General features: G+C 39.3%; 1 protein-coding gene across 15 annotated transcripts in view; it reads left to right on the top strand.

Annotated features, from left to right (window-relative positions):
- Positions 1 to 17,815, top strand: part of LOC139044376 (serine/threonine-protein phosphatase 2A regulatory subunit B'' subunit beta-like) — a 145,173-nt gene that overhangs the window by 106,959 nt on the left and 20,399 nt on the right. For 3 of the 15 annotated variants that reach the window (XR_011501323.1, XR_011501321.1, XR_011501320.1), the window contains exon 3: positions 4,001 to 4,159. The exons of the other annotated variants lie outside the window; for them this stretch is intronic. The gene's annotated coding sequence lies outside the window, so the exon portion shown is untranslated. The remainder of the gene's footprint in view (positions 1 to 4,000; positions 4,160 to 17,815) is intronic. 15 annotated transcript variants of the gene reach the window in all.

Consider the following 17,815-nt stretch of genomic DNA (forward strand, 5'->3'; position numbering starts at 1 on the left):
GGTTGGGGACCTTCCTTTCCATTCCTGGTTTGGTCAGCGTTTTTATCAAGAAAAGATGTTAGCTTGGTCGGATGCTTTTCCTGTGTCTGTTGAGAGGCCCGTGTGGTTTGGTTCTTTATTCTATGGATGAGGTGCATTACGTGAGTTGGTTTTTCCAATGTTAAACCAACCTTGCGTTCTGGAGCAAATCCCACTTGGCCATCGTGTGTGGTCCTTTTTCTGCGTGGCTGGATTTCACTGGCTGGTATTCTGTGGATGGTTTTTGTGTCCGTATCCAGAAGAGATACTGGCTGGCAGTTTTCCTGTGATTCCTGTGTCTGGTTTTGGTATTAGGGTAACACTGGTCCAAGAGGAAGATCGGAAGTGTCCCCTTCTCTTCTGTTAGAGATCGCCTTTTTAAAGTATGTTTTTAAATTTTGTTTTATAAGTATGTAAAAACGTACATGGTTCCAAGGTCAAAACTCACAAACCAGATATATTCCCATAAGTCCAGAGTCTACCCCTGTCTGTTCAACTCTGCTCTCTTCCTCCCCCATAAGTAACAGTTTTCATAAATTTGGCTTATCCTTTATTTTTTAATATGAGCAAATACCTACAAATATACATCTGTGTATGTACACACATATTTAATTTCTTCCCTTTCTTGGATGAGAAGTAGCACGCTGTTCTATGCTTGGGTGTGTTCTCTCTGAACATTATGGGTGGCGATCACTCCCCATTGGCGAGGTGGCCCTCGCTTTGCATGTTCGTGTGGGAGCATGAAAGTGACCCCACGAGCTGAAACCTGTGTAGCTTTTCTACTTCTTTGGCGGCTTTCTCCGGGCACAGTTGCTGGGCGAGAAGCAGTGGGTGTCTGCTGTGGACAGTTTGGTGAGCTCCAGTGGGCCTGTCAAGCCGTCAGCACAGTCAGCATGATGAGCGTCTCCACTGGCCCCTAAACTCTGCTTCATTCTCATCCCTCCCGCCCCCAGCCCCAGGCTCCCTGTGGTCACTATTGATTAGGGATTTCTAGAATTGTACATAAACTAAATCATACTGCAGATACTTTCATTCTTTTTATGGTGGTAAAATTCACATAAAGTTCCACCAGCATTTTAACCATTTTAAGATGTACAATTCAGGGGCCTTTATTTCATAGACAGTGTTGCACAACCATTACCACTGTCTGGTTCCCGAACATTCACATCCCCCTACAAGGGAATCCCGGGTTCTGTAGCAGTCACTCCCCATTCCCCACGCCCAGCCCCTGGCAACCATGAGTCCCCTTTCTGTCTGTGGATTGGCCTGTTGTGTTTCAAAAAGATCTGGGCAAAAGTTTTGATACAAATGAAAATAAAACCAAACCCACCTTCCCTAAGCGTCATTTTTTAAGAACAGCCAGAGAAGTGTGATGGTTTGGTGCCTAAGCTTCCTTTCCTGCTGAAATTCTCATCCAGCCTGGCACCAACCTGAAGGAAATCACCTCACTCCTCATGCTCATCGCCCTTCCCTCTTGGGACCTGGGACCTTCCTCCCAGGACCGTGGGGTTAGGGGCTAATAATGGAAGTGAAGTCACTTAGAAAACACAGAAAAGCAACTTTAGGAGATATGTCACTTCAGGTAATCTAATCCCATCCATCAAACAAAATCTGCAAGTGTTTGGTGGTGAGGATGTGGTCTATTTTCCAGAAATCACAGACAGCTTATATTGATTCCTGTGAAAACTTTTTCACCTCCTGTACAAGCTCCCATCCAACCCAAGTACGTTTCTTAAGTAGTCTCAACAGAAAAACTAACCTGAGAATGATTTAACGGGACTTTCAATTCTAAAAGATCCAGTGTCAAACGCTTTATGATCAACTTCCTTTGGCACCGCAGAGCCCACGGCCTCAGCACGCTCTCCCGGCTGCATCCTCTCTCTCATTGCCTTCTTCACAGCAGCGAGGCGACCCCCATCTGCGATCCCAGCATCATCATGTTTTGGTTCACTCGCTATACCCGAGACAACTTTTTCCTACAAAGAGAAATTATGACATTTACTAAAGCAACTCATTACCATCTTATAAGAAAAATGAATAAAGCATGCCTAAAATATTTCACACATCCATCTTATGCTTATCAAGTTCCTAGTATGTGCTAAACATGCTGGGGGTCAAAGGTAAAGGACAAAGTTCCTGCCCTCAAGGAGTTAGTTGTGGTTGTCGTTTAATGTAAACAAAGATAGGACCCTTCAACATGTCTAAAAACTGATGGAAAAGAGAGAACAAGGCTAACTGATGGGATGAGAGGTCAATGACTAAGAGATCTGGGGGAATGGTTCCAAAGTACAGATAAAAGATTAGTTTGATTTTAACTGTTCAGTAGTCTTAACGGTGGCCTATAAAATAATGTAGGAGAGAAACACTGGTGGTAAGGGGCAGAATTACAAGGCTCCGACATAATGCTGTCTTGACACAGCCGTTATCTGCGTCACTGATGGTGTTATGTCCCCAGGACTAAGCACCCGATAAGAAATCGCACGGCAGGTCCAAATGTCCCAGCATCCTTCCTGTTTAACAGACTTGAAATTCATTCAATCAATCTCGTCACTGTCCTCAGGGCCTTTGTCATTAGTAAGACATTACTAACGTCTTACTAAGACATTACTTCATTAGTAAAATAAGGAGACTTCATTAGTAAAACAATCCTACAATAATCCTTTAATACTCTAACATCTTAAACTCCTAAGACAGAATTCAAAACAGAGTTTTTATTTGGATTACACAGCATAATAAAGTACCAGTTTAGAAACCTGATTTTGCAACCAGAGGCATTTTTCTAAAATCTAAAAGAAAAAGTGGCAGGGCTCCAAGCTGGCTTGAGAAGTAGCAATTCTGAACCAAAAGCTTGGAGTTAAAATATTTTGGGAAAAAAATTAGTACAAATAGATAAGAATGGAATCTATCATGTCAACAAAGCCAATTTTACAGAGAAAATAGGAAATTTTACATGATAAAATTTGGGAAGAAGAGAGAGAGTCTAAGAGTCATTGTTCCTCTTTTCTACTTAAAAAGTTCTTTCATTTTGAAATATATCACGCACAAGAGTATAGAAAGCAGAGATGGCATAACCTGTGGGTTAAGAACATGGGTTCTGGAATGAGAAACCCAGCTCCACCCTGGGCACGTGCTCGAGTCTTCCTGGCCTCAGATTCCCCACCCGGGGATAACGGCACCCACCTCACAGGACTGTTGTGAGGATTAACTGAGTCAATGTGTGTGAGGGCCTGGGAAGCATAGTTGGCACATTATATAAATTATGTACTACTGCTATTATTACTGCAAAACAATGTATAGGTACAGTTTAAAGAATAAAACACACTGGTACATACCGTTACTTAGCAACTCAGAAGCTCTCAGGAGGACCAAATCCAATCTCAGCCCCACCTCCCCCGCCAGAAATAACCATCCTGAATTTTGTGTTGACCTTTCCTCACTCTTTCAAGACAATCAGGACATTGTAATAGATGACACGTTTTGTGAAATGAAAAACCTGAAGCTAAATGTTTCTAAAGCTTAAATTCATTAAAGTAAAAGTCTATATTAGAAATCCACAAATTTACCTGAAACACATCTTTGCTCGTATTGCTGGCTTTCTCCCATCCACACTCCTCAAGTATGGTCAGATTGTTGAATTTCTGGCGTAGATCCTGTATCTGTTAATAAATGAAGCACAAGTTTATCAGATTAATGCTAACCATATTAAATTTACAAATTAATGCCCAAAAGCTTCAAACAAATTGACAACGACTTGGACTGGTGACATAAAATTAGACTGTCATTGTCAATTTTGTATTCAAATGAATTCTTATGGTAAAATTGTTCATTGTTATTTTATGTTAAAAATCTACATAAAGGATGTCATATGTGAATAACTCCCAAACTATTTTGATGACTAAAATGGTAGGAGAGATATCCTAAATTATACAGTGTGAACACAATCTCTCCGTTTTTTTTTTGTTTTTTTGTTTTTTTTTTACAGTTTATTTATCCCTTCTCCTACTGAGGAGCATATCCATTGCTTCCAAGTCTTGGCAATTATGAACAATGCTGCTATAAACATCTGTGCACATGTTTGTCTGGACACAGGTTTTCAGCTCATTTGGGCAAACACCAAGGAGCGTGACTGCAGCATCGTATGGTAAGACTCTGTTTAGTTTTGTAAGAAACTGCCAAACTGTCTTCCAAAGTGGCTGCACCATTTTGCACCCCCACCAGCTATGAATGAGTGCTCCTGTTGCTCCACATCCTCACCAACATCCGGTGCTGTCAGCGGTTTGGATCTTTGCCATTCTAATAAGTGTGTACTAGTGTCTCATTTTACTTTTAACTGGCAATTCTCTAAGCGCATATGATGTTGAGCATCTTATCTTTTCATACACTTACTTACCATCCATCTGTCTTCTTTGATCAATTGTCTGTCTGTTCAGTTCTTTTGTCCATTTTTAAATCAGGTTGCTTGTTTTATCATTGTTGAGTTTTAAGAGTTCTTTGTATATTTTAGAAAACAGTCCTTTATCAGATAGGTCTTTTGCAAAAGTTTCCCCTAGTCTGTAGCTTGCCTTCTCTTTCTCTTGACATAATCTCATTTTATTTTCATTTTTATTGTTTTGGTGAGGAAGATCGGCCCTAACATCTGTTACCAATCCTCTTCTTTTTTCGCTTGAGGAAGACTGGCCCTGAGCTAACATCTGTGCCAGTCTTCCTCTATTTTGTACGTGGGTCACCACCACAACATGGCTTGATGAGTGGTGTAGGTCCATGCCTGGGATCAGAACCCGCAAACCCTGGGGCAATGAAGTGGAGTGTGCCAAATTTAACCACTATACCACTGGGCTGACCCTGGCACAATCTCATTTTAAAGGATTCAAATAATATACATACTAGCAGGATGGGAATGTATGATCCCATCCTTCTGGTATTTCCAATCTCCTCAAAGTGGTAACCACTGTCAACAGTTGGGTAAATATGCTTTGAGTCTCTGTTTATACAAATAGGTACTCTATTTGCATTTATACAAATAGGTACTCTCAATCTCCCTTTCTCAAAAAAATTTAAATGTCAAAAAGACTCAGGATTACACTTATGACCAATTGATTTTCAACAAAAGTGCCAATGCAATTCAGTGAGGAAAAGATAGTTTTTTCCAACAAACAGGACTGAGAAAAGTGGATATCTGCAAGAAAAAATATGAATTTGGGCTCTTTCCTACACCATACACAAAAATGAACTCCAGAGCCAGCCCTGATAACCTAGTGGTCAAAGTTCAGTATGCTGTGCTTTGACAGCCCAAGTTCAGTTCCTGGGTGTGGAACCACATGACTTGTCTAGCAGTAGCCATGCTGTGGTGGCAGCTCACACAGAAGAACTAGTAGGACTTACAACTAGAATACACAATTATATACCAGGGCTTTGGGGAGGAAAAAAAAGAGAGGAAGACTGGCAACAGATTTGCTCAGGGCAAATCTTTCCTAGCAAAAAATAATTAATCACAACTTAATTTTTTTAAAAAATGAACTCCAAATGTTCACAGACCTAAGTGAAAGAGATAAAGCTTTTAGAAGTAAACATAAGATAAAATCTTTGTGACCTATGGTTAGGCAAAAAGAGTTCTTGGAAATAATGCCAAAATCACAACATTAAAAAAATTGATAAACTGAACTTCATCAAAATTAAAAACAGCTGTGTTCCAAAAGATACCATTAAGAAAATTAAAGAACAAGCCACAAACTGGGAGGAAATATTTGCAAATATTTCTGATAAAGGACTTGTATCCAGAATATACAAAGAACACTTACAACTCAATAATAAAAAGACAGACCCAATTAAAAATGGGCAAAAAGATTTGAATAGATATTTCACCGAAGACGACATACAAATGTCTAATAATAAGCACATGAAAAGATGCTGATCATCATTACTCATTAGGGAAATGCAAATCAAATCTACAATATGACAGTTCACACCCCACAGGATGGCCAATACTAAGAGAGACAGGAGCAAGCACTGGTGAGGATGCGGAGCAACAGGAGCTCTCACACACTGCTGGCGGGCACGTGAAAGGGTGTAATCAATTTGGAAAGCAGTTTGGCAGTTTCTTAAATAGTTAAACAGAAATTTACCACATGATCCAGCCATATCTACCCAAGTGAAAGAAAACATGCCCACATGAAGATTTGTAAGTGAATATTCATAGATTATTCGTAATCGTCAAATAGTGGAAATGTCCATCAACTGGACGATACAGACTGATGTCTCCATGAACCGCTACTCAGCCATGAAAGGAACAAAGTACAGGCATGTGCTGCAACATGGAGGAACCCCAGAGACACCACGCCGAGGGAAAGAAGCCACATACAAAAGACCACTATTGGGTGATTCTTAGAATGAAACGTTCAGAAAAAGCAAATCTACAGAGACAGTAAGGAGACTCGTGGTTGCTTGGGACTGGGAGTGGCAATGGGAACTGACTGAAAACAGGCAAGAGGCATCTTTCTGCGGTGAGGAAAACGTTCTAAGTTTGGATTGCAGCGACGGTTGCACAACTCTGTAAATTTACTAAACATCATTGACTTTTACACTTAGAATGGGCAGATTTTATCATATGTAGATTGTTTATCCTCAGTATAGCTCTTTAAAATAAATAAAAGCCCCAGGAGCCAACTTGAAGAGGCTCCCACTGGCCAAAACTGGGAAATGAGCATCACTAAAGATAATGACTGTAAAAGATGCCAACACAAATACTTTTAAATCCATAAAATAATTATGATACTAAGAAAGACAAAATTAATTGGTCACCATTGAAGGATGCTAGTGAACCAACTCATTATTATGTCAACTGGTCATAAAGTGACTCCATAAACACTATTCACTTCTGCGCCATATAATTACCAGAATATTGTGTTTCTTCACATTTTTCTCTAGACTTCATCATTGCTTTGCTTTTTGTTTGCTTAGTTTTTTAATGTATCTATCATCAATTTGCCTCTAAAGTCTGCACAGTATGTATAAATTCCCTCTTAATACAACTAGAAAAGCAAACCACTCGGGTATTCTGTTCCGTTCAGCCTCAGAGACAGTATCTCGCCGAGCCCCAGCCTCCTGCTCCAGTCTGAACAGCTGCTTCCTAAGCCTGCTGCTCACCCTCTTTACTCACCTCAGCCACAATTCCCTTAGACTTTTTGGGGATCTGTCCCAGCTCCTTCCCCTTTCTTGGCTTACTCCCTCATTTTTGTGAGGGCCGTTCTCAGTTTCCTGAGAAAGGGTGCCTGGGAGGTAAAATTTCAGACTGTGTGTGTCTGAAACATGCCTTTCCACCCTCAAGCGTGACTGGCTGGGTATACAACACCAGGCTGAGTGTTATTTTCCCCGAGAAGTTCGAGGGCCTTGTTCTCCCAGCTTTCGATGTCGCTGTTGAGAAATCTAGGGATATTCTGATTTTTGACCTTTTGTATGAAACTTGTTTTTGCTCTCTGGAAGTTTCTAGATGTTTCTCCTCATCCCAAGAGTTGTACAATTATATTTCATTGTGCATTGGTGTGTGTCTACACTGACATACAGTGCTAGGCACTCAATGGGCTCCTTCAATCTGGAATTCAGGTCCTCCAGTTCCAGGAAAATGTCAAACTATTTCATTGATCATTTCCTCTCCACTATTTTTTCTGTTCTCTTTTTCTGGAATCCCTGTTATTTGGATATTATACTTCCTAGACTGGTCCCCTTAATATTCTTATCTAGTCTCTCCTCTTTTATCTCTCTCTTTTTGCTCTAATTTATGGGAGATCTCAGCTTCATATTCCATCTTTCTAGTGAATCTTACATTTCTGCTCATATAGTTTTTAACTTCAAAGAGCTCTTGTTGTCGTTCTCTGAATGTTCTTTTTTGCATAGCTGTTCTCATTTGGCAGAAAAAATGCCTGGTCTCTTTGAGCATATTAACACTTGCTTTTAAAGTTCTTTCTCCTGGATCAGCCCACGGCCTCATCCAGACAGCTTCCTTCCTGTGCTGCTGCGGCCCCTTCTTCCAGGTTTCGGGCTGTCTGCAAATGTCTCATGGTTCTTGGCCACTGGTTCTTGAATTAGTATTTTATATGCTTATTTCTAAAATAAGCTCAAAAAGCTAGAAATTGTCATCTCCCTACCTTCACTGATTTTCCTAGTAACGGCCTCTATCAGCGCTTTCTACACCAGATTGGTATGAGGGCTATGTCTGACTCTGATAAAACTATAAACTTCTCTGGGGTAGAGAATGTGCCTATTTGTCAGCTCCTCATACAACGCCTGACACACAGCAGGGACAATAACTGCTCGATGGACCCAGCTACTGAAGACTCGTCCTCATTTTCGCACACATGGAATCATCACAGACTAGGCAACAGCTGAATAGAATCTCAATTTCCAACCCATATAGAAATTACCCTGACAGTATGCAGGAGGAGGGGACAGCAGCCATAAAATTTAGACAGTGCTTTACAGTTTGTAAAGGGGCTAATATCTCCTTTAATATTACAGATACCTAAGCCGCCTCTACTACTCCCATTTTACTACTGTTACCTCACTTCCAAAAACATGCGACTCGAAAGTTAAGCCATTCCAAATCCTGGCCACATACCTGAAGGCTGGCCATGTTCCAGAACCCATCCAGGTCTGCACAGGTGGTATCCTTTTTGCCTCATTTGTATTCCAAATTGTCCACCAGTTCTTCAAGCCGTTTGAATATTTCTGCCTTAAGGAGTCTTTTTTGACCAACTGCGAGGGGAATAAGATCTTCTGCTAAGGAAAAGATGAGATTTTTAAAAGCTAGAGAACAAAACAGGACCTTGATTGCAAGTCAGCCAGCTGATAAGACGACCTCACCCCAAATATCCTGGGGCTTCCAGAATCAAACTCTTACCTTAAAGCAAAACAAAAAAACATCGACTACAAAACTTTGTCATACAAATACTGAGCATTAACTGTCTGCTTCTGTTCCCACTAAAACGTAGCAATATTCATTCTCATATATGTTGCTACATAGTAAACAGCATTCTGCTCACCTTGTATTTTACAAGAATTCAACCTCAAACAACTCACTGTACATCAGCATCTAAGGACTTCACACAGCACACAAATGATTTTTTCTAAAAAGCTTCTCCAAATAAGATTAAGGAAATATCAGAAAATTTGTTCCATATTTATTTAGGTCATTTTCATTCAGAAAATATTTTGCATAATTAAACAATACTAGATATAGATGTCACTCAAAAAGTCATAAAAAATCTAACAATAAATAGGCAAACGTTTAACTCCCAGGAATGATTGCTAACATTCTAATTACTTACACCTTATAAGTCATCTACCATTTTAGCACAGAGATACTAGTGAACGTATGTTGAGAAATGAAAAGTCTTGCTATTTTGATTAACAAAACTATAAAGTTCGGCAACACTAGATTTTTGTTTCAGATAAATGTAGACATATTAAAATAAACAATGCAGAGCCACCCTGGTGGCCAAGTGGTTGGGTCCATGCACTCACCTTCAGCAGCCCAGGGTTCACTGGTTCAGATCCTGGGCCCAGACCTACACACCGCTCATCAGGCCATGCTGTGCTGGCATCCCACGCAGAAGAACTAGAATGACCTACAACTAGGATATACAGCTATATGTCAGGGCTTTGGGGAGAGGGAAAAAAAGGAGGAAGACTGGCAACAGATGTTAGCTCAGGGCCGATCTTCCTAAAAAGAATAAATACATAAATAAAATAAAATAAACAAAGCTAAGACAAAAAACATAAATGTTCCCTCCCCTTTGTTTGGAATCTATACTTCAAGCTTCCTTTCCCACTCAAGGCAGTCGGTCAATATTAATTCCTCTCTTTCATATCAGAGAATCTTTCTAAAATTATGACATGTTTCAGCTTTACAAATGTTTCTCATACTAATATCTAAGTATTAGCAATATGACACTTATACAATAGCGATTTTCCAGAGCTGATGCTTATTTTATGAACTGTGATATATTAAAATCCATAAATACAAGTTGATATCCTATACATGTCCATCTTTCTACACCTAAAACTTACGTGGATGGTTAATGCCAAGAGCAACTTTCCAAGCTAATATTTCTAGTTCTTTCCGTTCTCATTTATCAGAGATGAAACAGAAAGAACCAGACATGCCTGAGTTCTGTCTTTACTTCTGGTATTGCCCATGGAACTGAGACCAACCCAACTGCCCAGAGTAAGTTGAAGCTAAACCCTGTAAGACTGGAATTACAGTGTCAGGGCCTCACAGATTCTAATTAGTAGGCTTTGCTTGTCCAAGGGCGGTAGTTCTCAACACTGGTCAATTTTGCCCCCCAGGGGACATCTGGCAGTGTCTAGAGCACCTTTGTCACAAACCAGAGGAGTGCTACTGGTCTGGGACGTTACACAACATCCTGCGATGCAGAGGACGGCCCCACAACAAGAATTATCCAATCTGAAATGTCAGTAGTGCAAGTTGAGAAACCCCGGCCCAAGATAAATTGAATCTGTCTCTTTATAAAAAGCATCTTAGCAGGAGAAACTGAGGATAGTTTTTTTTCTTAGAAGAAAAAATTAGCTGTTTATATCTAATGAAAACTTAATTAATGAGAAAGGAGACTTGTCTTAGATCCGACATTATTTAGTTGGGTAAATTGCTTATTATCTCAATGTCTCAGTCCAACAACACGGTGGACTAGCTCATCTCTAAAATCCCTTACAATCATAAAACCTTACGTTCTACAAACAGCTGAAGTGGCTCTGAAATATACTCATTCATAATAGAACAAATGAGTATTAAAAGTATAGGAAGATAATATTTCTCCTCTATTTGATTGTCAAAGCCCAAAAAAGTGGTTAGTACTGTATTGGAAAAGATGTGAGAATCTCCTTGCTACATTCACTCAAGAACATAGTATGTCATCATTTCCTGTGTGATGTGGAGCGTTGGGGCCTTTCTCCAGATGCAGTCCTCTGATCTGTGTCCAAGGCATTTAGGTGACATGGCTTTTAGGTTCCCAAACAGGAACTCTAATTTTCAGTCTTCATAGTTGGAGAAACATAATCCTATCTTATGATTTAGTGGGCCAAGGAGCCTACCATCATCTCCCTCTATCCTTCTTTTGTAAAATAAACATTAACTTAGTTTCTTTGTTTGAAAAAAAAGGTATGATAAAATAGGAACTCCCATATTTTGCTGAGGGAATGTAAATTGAGGTCTTTATTTATTTGCACAGGAGAGGATTGAAAAGCATCCAGGCTTGTTTTTTGCAGGCTTGACAGTAATACTACCAGACTGAACTCAATGGAAACAACCAGCAACAGGGACCTACTAAGTAAATCGTGGTGTAGCCATACAATTGGATACCATGCGGCCATTAAAACACACACAAAAACAGCATGAGAAAGTTCTTAAAGGACTCAAATGGAATATCTCCTACATTTAACATTAAATGAAAACAGAATAGTATGCTACTGTTTACATTTAAAAAAAGTTTATCTACATATGCATTATGTATCTCTGGAAGAATTCACAAGAAATGAATAACACTTGCCTCTGTGGAAGGTTCGAACTGTAGGGTTGGGAGCAGAGTTGGAAAAAAGGCTTCTCACTTGTACCTCTTTCTATCTTTTAAGTTAGCAACCACATGAATATACTAGCCATTGAAAAAGATTTTTAATTTAAAAGATAAATAAAAATCACTCAAGGTCAGTTTCCTCCTAATTCATCTACGTATTATATTAAGGTTAAAATAGTTTAATTTTGGTTTTAAATGTCTAGACATTAATACAAAATGCTTACACTGGGAACAAACGCACAGACCTGAAATGCAGCACATGTCGCTGCTGAGATGTCTGATCCTCCTTTATTTCAAGTGATGGGACTTCTTTTATTGGAAAGCCATGTAAATTTTCAGTAGTAGTTTCATTTTTATTTAAGACACGATCTATAGATTAAAGAAAACATTACATATACATTTCAAAGCAGCAACTCCTATAACGACATCCCCCACAAGACAAATTTCTTAAATCCTTCAATTTTTTCAACATTGAAATTTAAAATTGTAAATAAATTTAAAATTTAAATAAAATTTTATTTCTGCCTCAAAGATTTCATTCATCAGATCTCCTTTTACAGTGTCTCTCAATGTTCTTCATCTCTTGAAATTTACATTTCGGTCCCCCTCTCAGTCTGCAGTCCTCATTCCAGCTCTGTTTCCAGATAGCCCTCCCCATGCTTTTCCGTCTCTTCTGACCCTGAGATCACACCCTGAGCTACATGGTGAGACACATGGTGGAAAAGACTCTAAACGATCTCTGATAAACCATAACCCAGAGAAACAAGTAAAAAATTCATGAAAATACCATACCTGTGCTCCCAACTGTCAGAGAACTCAAAGGACGGCGTAATTCGTCGGAATCTTGATGTACTGAAGTTTCACTTTTGTGTGCCAACATTTCTTTTGTTACTTCTGGAGCCTCATCACTAAGCAAGAGCAAAAATACACTTCGTAAAACATGAACCCATACATCTCACTGAAGGATTTCAAAATTATGTTGTTTTTTAAAAACATGGGATAAAATAGAAATATGTTTCTGTTTTTTAAAACATGTCTAATCTAGAGGGAAAAACCGTAAACACCTCCAGCGGGAAGGCCCGTCTCTGCCCCCTGTGATGAGATCCACAGATGCAAAGCCCTCTCAACCGGACATACACACTTAGGAGTCTCAGATGCCGCAGAGCAGTTCTCGGTCAATCTGCCGCCAGCCAGCCTTTGGAAAGCAACCTTGCCATTTCTTGTAAAGATTCAAACTGATTTTTTCTCCCCACTTTACAAGTTAATCATTTTGTCTTTTGAGATAGCTTTTATAAAGTAGTACTCAGTAAAAAAAACACAAACAAAAAAATCCAAACCATGTCTGAGCTGCAGTATAGCAATTTCTTCTTTCTAAAAATTTATTTCTAAGTGTTGCAATTAAGTCACTTCTTAAAAGCAAAAAAAAGCAAATTGAATCGTGAAAATAATAATGCACAGAAAATATCAAATCTGTCAAATACATTATTGTATCCTTCTGAAAAATTTTTTGGAGAGGTCAAATTTTCATGATTTGTAATGAACATAGTTTACTAACTAAATAACTTAAAAAGCACAGGCCAAATTTAAGAAAGGCATTCGTTCTCCATGTCAGCAAGGAATTCATTCATAACATCTCATTCTGTCACTGGCTGTCAAAGTAGCGGTGCTTGTTGGCGTCTAGGTGTTACGTCATAGCTCTTCAGACCATCTGGTGGCCGAAACAGAAAATCTACTGGTGCGAAGGATGGCCTCCCTTTCACTTCTGCAGGATTTGTCTCAGGTAACTTTTCCACTTTGGATAAGACTCCATCTGGATCCCTTCCGTTTGTCACACTGGTTTGTGATTCCAAAGTATTTACTTCGCTATCAACTTTAAAAGACATGACCTGGATGTGAATAAACAGAATAGAGTGAGAGTCTCTCTTCTTGGGATATATTCCACCAATTTTTTAGGCCCGAAAATGTGAAAGTTAAGAGATATATCCCACGTACATAATTTAAGAAACAAAAACAAATACAATTAAATGTTTACATGGAGTCAGAAGACCAGCTACATAAACCATTGCTATGGTCCAGAAAGAGGGAGAACCAATCCATATTAAAAAAACTATGTAATAGGTTTTAGATATTACCAAAAATTAAAATATATGAAAACTAAGGTGGAAAAATTCACTCACCTAACAAATACGTATCTTTTTACTTAAATTATATTGATAATTACAAAGGTTTGAGAATCAGAAATCCAATGTTTATTGGATTACCAGTATTGTCAAGGACATAATCTTTTTTAATAACTTTGGATTATTATAAATAAGTTTATCATATGAGCAAAACTATTTTTCAATGTGGCACAATAAGATTAACCATATAAAATGTGAAGCGTATTTTCTTTTTCAAGTCAATTTGTTATTTGGTAGTTTTTTTTTACTGTAATATAATTGGCATACAACATTACATTAGTTTCAGGTATACAACATGATTCAATATTTGTATATTGTGCAATGATCACCCCAGTTAGTCTAGTTAACATCCATCACCATGCACAGTTACAAATTTTGTTTTCTTGTGATGAGAACTTTTAAGATCTACTCTTAGCAACTTTCAAATATACAATATTATTAACTGTAGTCACCATGCAGTACATTACATTCTCTACTTACTTATTTTATAACTGGAAGTTTGTACCTTTCAACCACCTTTGCCAATTTAATCCACTCATTTCAACATAATTTTTAGAGGTTTCTACGTTTCTGAGTTTTAATGAGATACGTATTTCTACCCGGACTAGAGTTTAAGGGTAACACTGTGCTTGAGGCCTGTGTGGCTGCAAAGGTAGACACTAGCGATAATCCTTAAGGAGAAAACCAACCTTGAGGGAGGAGCTGTGAGGTCCAGCTGCTCGCCTGTGAAGATCACCCTGTACTGCCTTCCTTGGAGGATCTATGTCTGATTTTTGGTAAGAACCTAGCCAGGTTTCTTACACTTTGGCATAACTTTGTTTTTTTTTTTTAAGGCTAAGGAATTATAGCATGGATTATAAATTAAGGGATTGGGTCCTCGAAATGGTGGCTCTTTTTGAAGACTCTACCAGGCACTATGCTAGATGCTGTCAGAAACGTCAGGTGATTTCATTCTTGAAACTACTCTGTGTAGATATTACATGTTACAGCTGGGAGAACAAACTCATAGCTTCCCCAAGATTATATAGCCAATTGGAAGCGAGACAATAGGCAAACTCAGGCCTAGCTGAATCCAGAGTCAACGCATTTCACCCACTGCACCCATCTCCTAGCCGATGCTCACATGAAGGTTTCCGTCAGCTGTGTTTTTATTTTCTCTCTTCTGTTAACCAAACTACACATTCTCTACCTATAAGGTTTTAAAGATGAGACACCTCACAAACCATAACAGTAAACCCTCTTGACGCTTCCTTGTGCTTCAAGAGGTTTTCACACACGTGGAGGTTAACCTCTTGAAGCAGTTTTGTAAGCTTAATTTCAGCTTCATGAAAATAAAAATGAGATTTTCCAAATGTCTAGAAATAAACAGATACTTATACTCTACCTTGCCTGGTTCTTCTTCGATCTTTTTGGCAGGCCTTCCTTGATCTGGTACTTTTCTTTCTGTTATATTATCTAAAATAAAAATGACATAACAGATCCATTTTGACTAGATAGAAAATTCTGCATTAAAAATGCTAGGTAAGGAGCCGGTCCAGTGGCATAGCAGCTGAGTTCATACACTCCACTTTGGTGGCCCGGGGTTTGCTGGTTCAGACCCTGGGCATGGACCTATGCACTGCTTATCAAGCCATGCTGTGGCAGCTGTCCCACATATAAACTAGAGGAAGATGGGCACAGATGTTAGCTCAAGGCCAATCTTCCTCGAAAAAAATTAAAAAGTACTAGGTAATTTGGGAAAGAAAAAAAGGCAACAATATGAATCTATGCCTTAATGGATTTTATGATTAAAAGTCATTTTAAAATATCCTATTTAAAATACCCTATTTAAATACGATAAATACAGATAAAACTTCCTGCCAAGTATAGGATATCTGTTTACAAAACCAAAGGTGCTAAAGTATTTTACCTTTTGCCTCTGACTATCAAATGCATATTTATTATAGAAAATCAGGAAAAGCAAAGCGCAAAAAACATCACCCCAGAGGGGCTGGCCCCGCTGCGCAGCAGGTAAGTTCACGCTTCTGCTTTGGCAGCCCAGGTGCTCAGATCCCGGGTGCGGACCCACCCACTGCCTGTCGAAAACATGCTGTGGTGGGTGTCCCACATATAAAGCAGAGGAAGATGGGCACGGATGTTAGCTCCGAGCCACTCTTCCTCAGCAAGAAAGAGGAGGATTAGCGGCAGATGTTAGCTCAGGGCTAATCTTCCTCAAAAAATAAATAAATAAAAATCACTCAAGATGACCTTATTCAGAAATCATCACTGCTGACAATTCAGGGTATGCTTTTCCAGTTTTTTTCCTATGTTCACATATTCACATACATATTTTAGAATTGTGATCACACTGTTCAGAATTGGACCTGTTTTCTTTGCCCACTTAATACATCCTGGACCATGTCATGAAGTGTCTTTCACAGGATCGTTCTTAAACGCTACACTGTATTCCACCAAACAAATGGGCTGTAATTTACTGGGGCCATTAATCTTCACTTTGTGGCGCTGCCCACCGGTGCACATGCTTCACCGCTTGAGCGCCCACTGTGTGCTAACTGGATGGTGGGGCACTGAACCTGTCTTCGGGACCTGGAATCTCCCGTTTCCTCCTCGCCTACTCAAAGAAGTACACGATGACTTTAAAAACTGAACACGAAAAACCTCAGGGACCAGAGCATTCTACTTCAGCCACTGATGAAGGAACAGTTCTCACCACGTGCCGCTCGCGTGGCCGGCACAGCCAAGGCTGCTCCCGCAGAGGCTGCACTGGCGGTGCCTGCCCCCGAGGTCTGCTTCGCTCTTTGAGTCATCGACCGAGTGGTTCTCACGCACGTGGGCATTGCAGGCTGCCCTGCTGCGGGAACCATGAAATTAAATGCTTTCGGTAATTACTAAAGCATTGTTGCGGCAACGTCAGAGCTTATAATAATAAGCTACCTTTTTCTCGTTGGACACTTTCTTTTCAGAGGTTTGTCTTTGACCAGATCGTGTTGCTCGAACATCACTCCTATTAATGATCTATTGAAAAGATTAGGTGGTATGTGATTTAATTGCTTGATGAATCAAATTACCACATTTTCAATCGGTATTTTGACCCCTCATCTGAAATCTATTGTAAATGACCCAGCAAAAAATCCACCACCCCAAATAAGATGAGATGAAAAAAGTTTTCCATTATATAGATTTCCTTACAAACTTTTTGTAGAATCCTAGAATTTTGAAAATGCCAATAGCCTAAGCTATTCTAAATAGCTGACTATAATCTTCTGAGAGTCCTTAAACATACCAGCATGTTTTCGCTTCAAAACTTTTGAATTTTGTCTGGAAAAATCTTCTCCTGGATAGAAAACTCTTCCCACAGTGCACTCTGCAACTTCCTTGGAGACTGCATTCAAAGCGCCACCGTCTCAGTGAGGCCCCATCGGAAGCTCACCCTGTACCAGCTTCAATACTCCCCATCTGCCTTTTTTTTTTTTTATTTCCCGCATAATACTTAGGACCATCACATACTATATATTTTTCTTTTCATTGCCTATCTCACATGTAAGCTCCATGAAAACAGGGAATGTTGCTTTATTCATTACTATATCCTAGAGCCTAGAGGAACATGGCAGTGACTCAATTTATTGAATACGTGAAACGGAGCCTTCTCACCTGATAAAGAGACATGCTATTTACCTCCTTGCCCACTTCACTTTATTTTAGTAATCGTCCTATTAACTTTGTCCATAATGGTGTTCTGAAGACCCGTAAGTTTATCCCCCACCCTACGTGCTTTATATCCCTATCTGCATTTTATAGTGACATGGATGCATAATAGAGCCCAGTAAACAAACAGAGTGACACACAGAGTTGGTATAGATCTCATAAGGGATGTTTGGCAATGAATATTTCAAGTGAGTACTTCCTTAGCATCTAGCCAAAACTGCTCTATGTCACCATGCCAATAACAGGGAGTTTGGTACTGTTAACTCTAGTAAAATAATCACTCTGATTGAAGCTGATAATAGATTTAAAATGAATTTACTTACTCTGAGA

Source organism: Equus asinus, unplaced genomic scaffold (genome assembly GCF_041296235.1).
Source record: "Equus asinus isolate D_3611 breed Donkey unplaced genomic scaffold, EquAss-T2T_v2 contig_803, whole genome shotgun sequence".
Classification (NCBI taxonomy): domain Eukaryota; kingdom Metazoa; phylum Chordata; class Mammalia; order Perissodactyla; family Equidae; genus Equus; species Equus asinus.